This window comes from Camponotus floridanus, unplaced genomic scaffold, assembly GCF_003227725.1.
Source record: "Camponotus floridanus strain SB8 unplaced genomic scaffold, Cflo_v7.5 scaffold31, whole genome shotgun sequence".
Taxonomy (NCBI): domain Eukaryota; kingdom Metazoa; phylum Arthropoda; class Insecta; order Hymenoptera; family Formicidae; genus Camponotus; species Camponotus floridanus.
In genome coordinates, this window is record NW_020229448.1 from 1,692,995 (window position 1) to 1,699,095 (window position 6,101).

Below are 6,101 nucleotides of genomic sequence, written 5' to 3' on the forward strand. Positions count from 1 at the left end.
TATGTAAATTTTTTGAAAATCCTTTTCTGGATAAAAATAAAATATTTCTGTCCCATAAATTGTTATGAATCTCATTTTACTATAATATTATAAAATAATGTCTACAAATTTATGTACCATTTTATAGAAATTTTTTAAACTGTTTTTGATCTCACAAGGAAACTCAATAACTAATGCTTTTAGGCATACATATATTTTTATAAGCAATATTATCTTTCTACTATTGGTAGTAATAAACATATTTATATATATTATATGTTATATATATTATATGTTTATTATATATTATATGTTAATAGTCAATTATTTATATTTTCTTCCGCATTTTTTTCTAAAACTTTTATTGCTATTTTGAATAAAATCAGAAATGTAAATTAAAATATAAACATAATTCTGTTTACAAATAAATATCATAGCTCTCGTGTAAATACTTTGTGATATAATTTTTTCAATTTTTATTATCTGTTGCGAAAAGCAACATAGATAAATGTTAAATAGCCGCAATTAATTATGCTCGATCATCGTCAGACATACAGTCCCATTCGGAAAACCCGCGTCGACCTAATCGCTGCCAATTTATTTAATCGAATAAAGAAGGGCTTGCGCTCGAGATCCCAAATTCCTGGTGTGTGCGACATGGTATTCGCATTACGAAAGACCGGGGGTCTGGCTTTCTGACCGCCCGAGTAGCAAGTATGTGCAGAGGTTACAGTTAAGGTGGCCTGTTAAGGGCGGAAGGGTTGGTGGAACTCATTCGAGAGGACGAGTGGAATATGAGAGACCGACTGGGAGTGGGAGAACAAAAGCGTTGTACTCTTTGCCCAGTAGGCTACGGTCATCTTTTCAAATGTACGCATGTTGTACTTTCTACATCGCCTTTGCTTACTTTACATACATATTGTACACACGCGACTTTTATTAATACAGTCGTAATTTCTACTAACGTCTGTCGCACGAAAATTGTCGTATGAGCGAGATTAAAAGTATTAATAGTGTTGACTTTCAAAAAAGAAGGGTATTATGGCAACGATAGGTTTTAATCAGCGTCGATCTGCGATATTCAAGAGTAAACATGTATAGTCAGGTGGAGGAAAGAGGAATACGGAAACGTGAAGAAGGTCTTCGGACATGCGGCATGTCGGTGCGGAGAAAGAGAAGGTTTACGAGAAATGCGGCCACCGCAACACACGCGGTGGCCGAGACCAAACCAAACCAAAGATTAATGTACTACACTTACTGGGGCAATTTGCGCCAAGTGTCGGCTGTAGAACTGGGTATACCTCGAGTTCTGGAGGTAGATTTGTTCCATTCGCGCAGAGAATCTCCCTCCCTCTCTCTCTCTCTCTCTCTCTCTCTGTCTCTCTTTTCCCATCCCTGAAAAATAACTCGAAAGGAAAGTCCCGAATTCGACCGGGAAAAAGTAGGGGAATGATAAAAACTTGTTACAGACTCTCGCAAATTTCAAGTTTAATGAATGTAGGCGCTCGATTATCGACTCTCCCGGCGTTTATTAAATCGCTATTGCAAAATTTTTCGATTGAAATCGGAAAAGTCACCCGTTACGATCCGCTAATTAAAAACGAATGAATGATCGTCGTCGTGGAAAGCATCCGCAGTTTTGCCAGCGCAACACGCGCTCGGGCAGGATATAAGCAAATTAAATATGCATAATTAAAACGAAATAGCGACGGGAGAAACGTCGCTCGTGCGGTTCCGGCTGGCTCGAATCAGAGGGAAGAGGACTTAAGGCAAGGAACATTCTCGTAGCAACATCTGGTCGCTATGAAGTATAAAGAGGCATGCGATATCATCCGCAGTGAATGCTTAATTAAAACCTCAGACTCCTCAGCCACGGAGTTCCCCTTAGTCGCGCGCTAATCGCAAGAACCGCCGTTGCTGTTCAACACGAACCAGCTCACTTTTACGTATATGTATATCCTTGCGGCGTGACAATCTCTCGTTGACAATCTCAAGCTCGCTTTACGAATGATTTTCATCTCCGATGATCATTTAATCGCGTCTGCTTCTGTTCACGTCTTGTATTTAATTGAGACATTATCATAATCAAACAATTATTAATTATTATTTAACTGCAATTTAAGATTTTGCCTTGACAAATCACATTTAAGAGAAATTAAATCCGATGGATTTTTAAATTATACACATTGTACACTTGAAGCGAAAGTCTGCTTTTTGTCGAGAATTTTTTCGGATAGAAGTGAGGAAAAATTTTTTAACAATCTTCGAAGCAACGCGATAATCGATAGACGAGTTTAAAAAGCGGTAGTGAAAGTAAGCGCTCTATAGCATTTCCGGTGGCACACTAGCCATCCAACGGGACGGGAGAAAATTTCACTTGGAGCGTCTAACGAGTTCGCTTTTACCCCAGACGACGAGGAAGAAAAAGTTGGAAGAAGAGGGGTCGAGTGGGGAGTGGAGTTTTAGGTACGAAAAGCAAGCCTCTCCGTTCCAGTGGAGCAAGGACCCGACAGAGACCCGTTTCAGTGATCCGGTGAGATTGACAGGTCGAGCCCTACTCGTGGACTTGTGCCGGTTGGCATGTTAAAATGGCGATGAAAGATGGTTTACTTTTAATGGCGGATGCGCTACTTTCGGTATGCGTTTCTTTTGATAACTAATTATAACGACTCATCAAACGATGAATCACAACCTAGTCAACGTGTCAAGTCGCTCTCTCTTGTATATGAAACGCGTTTGATAAATTTTCCATCGTGTACATGATGTCGACACATACGAGCATTACAAGCACGCGCTATATTAATCCGTTGCAACAATGAATATTCGAATTATTGCAAAGACGCAAGACGGCAGGTACGCGTTTCACCCGTGACACCCGATATATCATGCATCTCGTCGCGGGAGAGGCAGCAACGTCAATATATATGCAAACGCCAATATAACGATCTATCGGTACGTAAATATACAAAGGGCGAGGACGAGCGTGGGAGAAGAAGCGATGGCACGAGAGAAAAGGGAAAAGGGAGCGGCGAGAGACTCGCTCGCGCACGCGAAATAGGAGTGTGAGAGAAAAAGAAAAAAAACTCTGAGCTTAATATAAAACTTCATTTCGCAATCGGCAGCAGCCGGAGGAAACGCGAAGATCCGACACGCAGAAATTCCGCAGTCGTCACAAAAAAGGGGAACTTTGAAATAAAGAGAGAGAAAGAGTCTTATTTTTCCGGCATTAAGCTTTTCGCGGTAGGAGGCATTGTTCCAAATATAACTTTTTACCTTCGACAAAATTTTGCAGTACGACGGGATAAAAAAATTTTGGCGACAACTTTCGTAAACGCCACGAGACTCGAGACGGCGAATCGTTTTGAGATTAATAAATCAGAATAGAAAATCCAAAAATTGCCTCTCTCGGTTTCTCTCTCTCTTTTTTTCTTCGCGCAAACAAAGTAAAATAAAGAATTCGCCGAAGAAAGATAGCGCAGAGTCGCTTTTATCGCGCGAAGCGCGAGCAACTGTGTCGATCTGAGGAGAATCCGCCCCCTTTGCCTTCCTCTCCCGAACTTTTCGTTCGTATATATTTCGGGCCTTTCTTCCTATATATGTTTTCGGGGTGAGACGTCCGAGGGAAGGGGGTCGGAGTTCTGCCGAACATCGGTGGCGCGAGCGAGGCGCGCGCGATGAAACTTTTAATAAATGGCAGAGTCGATATGAAGTATAGGACTTTGACATATCGTGTGTCTGTAATGTATAGTTAAATCTGGTGGCAGATGTGGAGGGTGTTCTCTCCGTTCTCTCATTCTCTCACCGATACCTCACCCTCGCCCTCTCTCGCTCCCACGGCCTCCTCTCGCAAACCTCCCTCTTAACTACCCGCGTCCGCTTTGCGCTTCGGGATGGTCGACGTTCTCTCCCCGCGGAAATTTCCTTCTAACCCACTGACGCAATTGAATATATCATTAATACGATCTTGGAGAAAAATCCGAAATTAAATCACCTTTTGCATATAAACGCAAGTTTCGAGAAAAATTTCGTTTAATCTCTTTTATAGATTTTTCATTTTTATTGGATTTTAATATTTGTTTCATATTTGTCGTTGAGAATATTTATTTCAAATTTTTTCAACATTTTTACTAAGATTTACTGGCTATCCCAAAATTTATTCGACCAAACTGTGGAGACAAGAAGAAAAAATGTTTATATGAACATAAGTCTGTAAGTTATTTATTAAAAGAAATTAATAAAAATATGAAATATTGATGTAATGATGACAAATTTAATATATAATACTATTTTTTATATAATCTGTGGCTATGCATCGTACTTGACTTAATATCTGAAGTCAGTTGAAAAGTTAATTTATTGTCATTTCAACTAATAATGTGTATTACGAATGTTAATAGAAACTATACATTGATTAAAAATCTTTAAATGCAATAAATAGAGTAAAAAAATTCCAACTAATATTTAAACTATTATTATAGAGCAAGTTTGTCATCATTTTCTTTCAATTTCGTGTTTTTATTGTAATTTTTTAATAAAAATTTATAAACTTATATAAATCTTACGTGTAACATTTTTAAAAATTTCTATTCTGTCATAATTTAACCGTAAAATCCTGTACAAAATCGAGAATAGCATGTATAAATCTAAACGTTTATTTTATCGTTATCACTCTGTTGCAACGTGATACACATACGTGCCATTTATTTAGTTTAACGATCTACAACACGTTGTTGTAGGTATTCTCACGCTAAAGGGGATCGATTGAAACGAGTAAACGACTTTGCTTCATACGGACCGCTCGATGAGGGTAGTGCCACGAATTTTTTTTTCTTCGGTAGCGACAGTGAACTTTTCAATCAAACTGCCTGTCTAAATGAAAGCTCTTCCACAAAGCGAATCAGGGTAATCTGTCATCAAAACTGCTCCGCGACGAATACCAATCGGCACCCCCAGCAACCCCGATCGTTGCAACAATGACACGGTTGCATTCAAGAGATCCATGAACCGATCCAATTCAAATTCTCTCCCGAGGGAGCATTTTATATATAATATCATACTTGCATGATTTAAACGCATATACATGTACAAAGCGATGAAGATGTGAATTGTCAAAATGGGCAGAAATATGCTTGAAACTTGTTGGCATATCACTAGAAATGTGCTACTGCGTTTTCCTAGACGAGGAAACAATTGAATACGATCGCAAGAAAATTGGATACGTGCACTATACCTGTGACGGGGTCAAAGTCAAAGTACGTCGAGTGCTGCGTTCGCGACATTCCCGTGATCGTTTCGCGGACGAATTCGCGGTATCGCGCGCATCGAGCCGTTAATAAAAGCGAGAGACTGTCGCACCTCGATTCGGACGCTCATCCGAGGCAGGCGAAGGTGGAGGACCGCGTGGCTGAGCACGTGAGAAGGTTCCCCACCACTCGAGCGGATACTGAATGATGCGCTCGCGCGTACCGCCCACAGTTGCGCCGGATAACCGTGGCCGCCCAAACGGACCTCGTGCTCGTCCGCACCAAGAGAGTCGCCCGCCTGCACTCTCACGGCACGGACCTGGCCGTCGTACCCTCCTGGTTCGCGTGTGCCCTCCGAGTCCTCCAAGACCACCATCGTCACGACAGGGTAGCCCGCCTACGTCAGCGGAGGGCTGTGCCTCACCGGGCGCGTTACCGCTCCGCGATTGGTCGCCCCGTTCCCGGCGAGCGGTGTCACGTGACCGGGGCTGCCGCCGCATTAAAGGACGACTTCCACCTTCGATGCCCAAGTGGACTAACCACCCCCTCCCGGAACGGGGAAAGAGACAGCGGTAACAACAGAGACACCGGGAACGTCGGGTGAGGCGAAAAAGATCGTAGGGAATTTCGGTCGACTGGAGACACGACCGTCTCTTTCTACGGGACGTCCTTCGGATCGCCTCTCCTACCGCGCCTCGTCGGCGAATACCTCCACCACGGGCTGCTCGGATGTCGGACCCCCCACCCTCCCGTGGCCGCTATCTCTCGACGTCCTCTCTCTCTCCATCGTCACTTAGCGAGTGTACCGCGGTATCGGTGACTGCTTGGCGGACCCTAGCACCGGACCCTAGCCCGCTTGCCTGGGTTTCGGCCGATCGG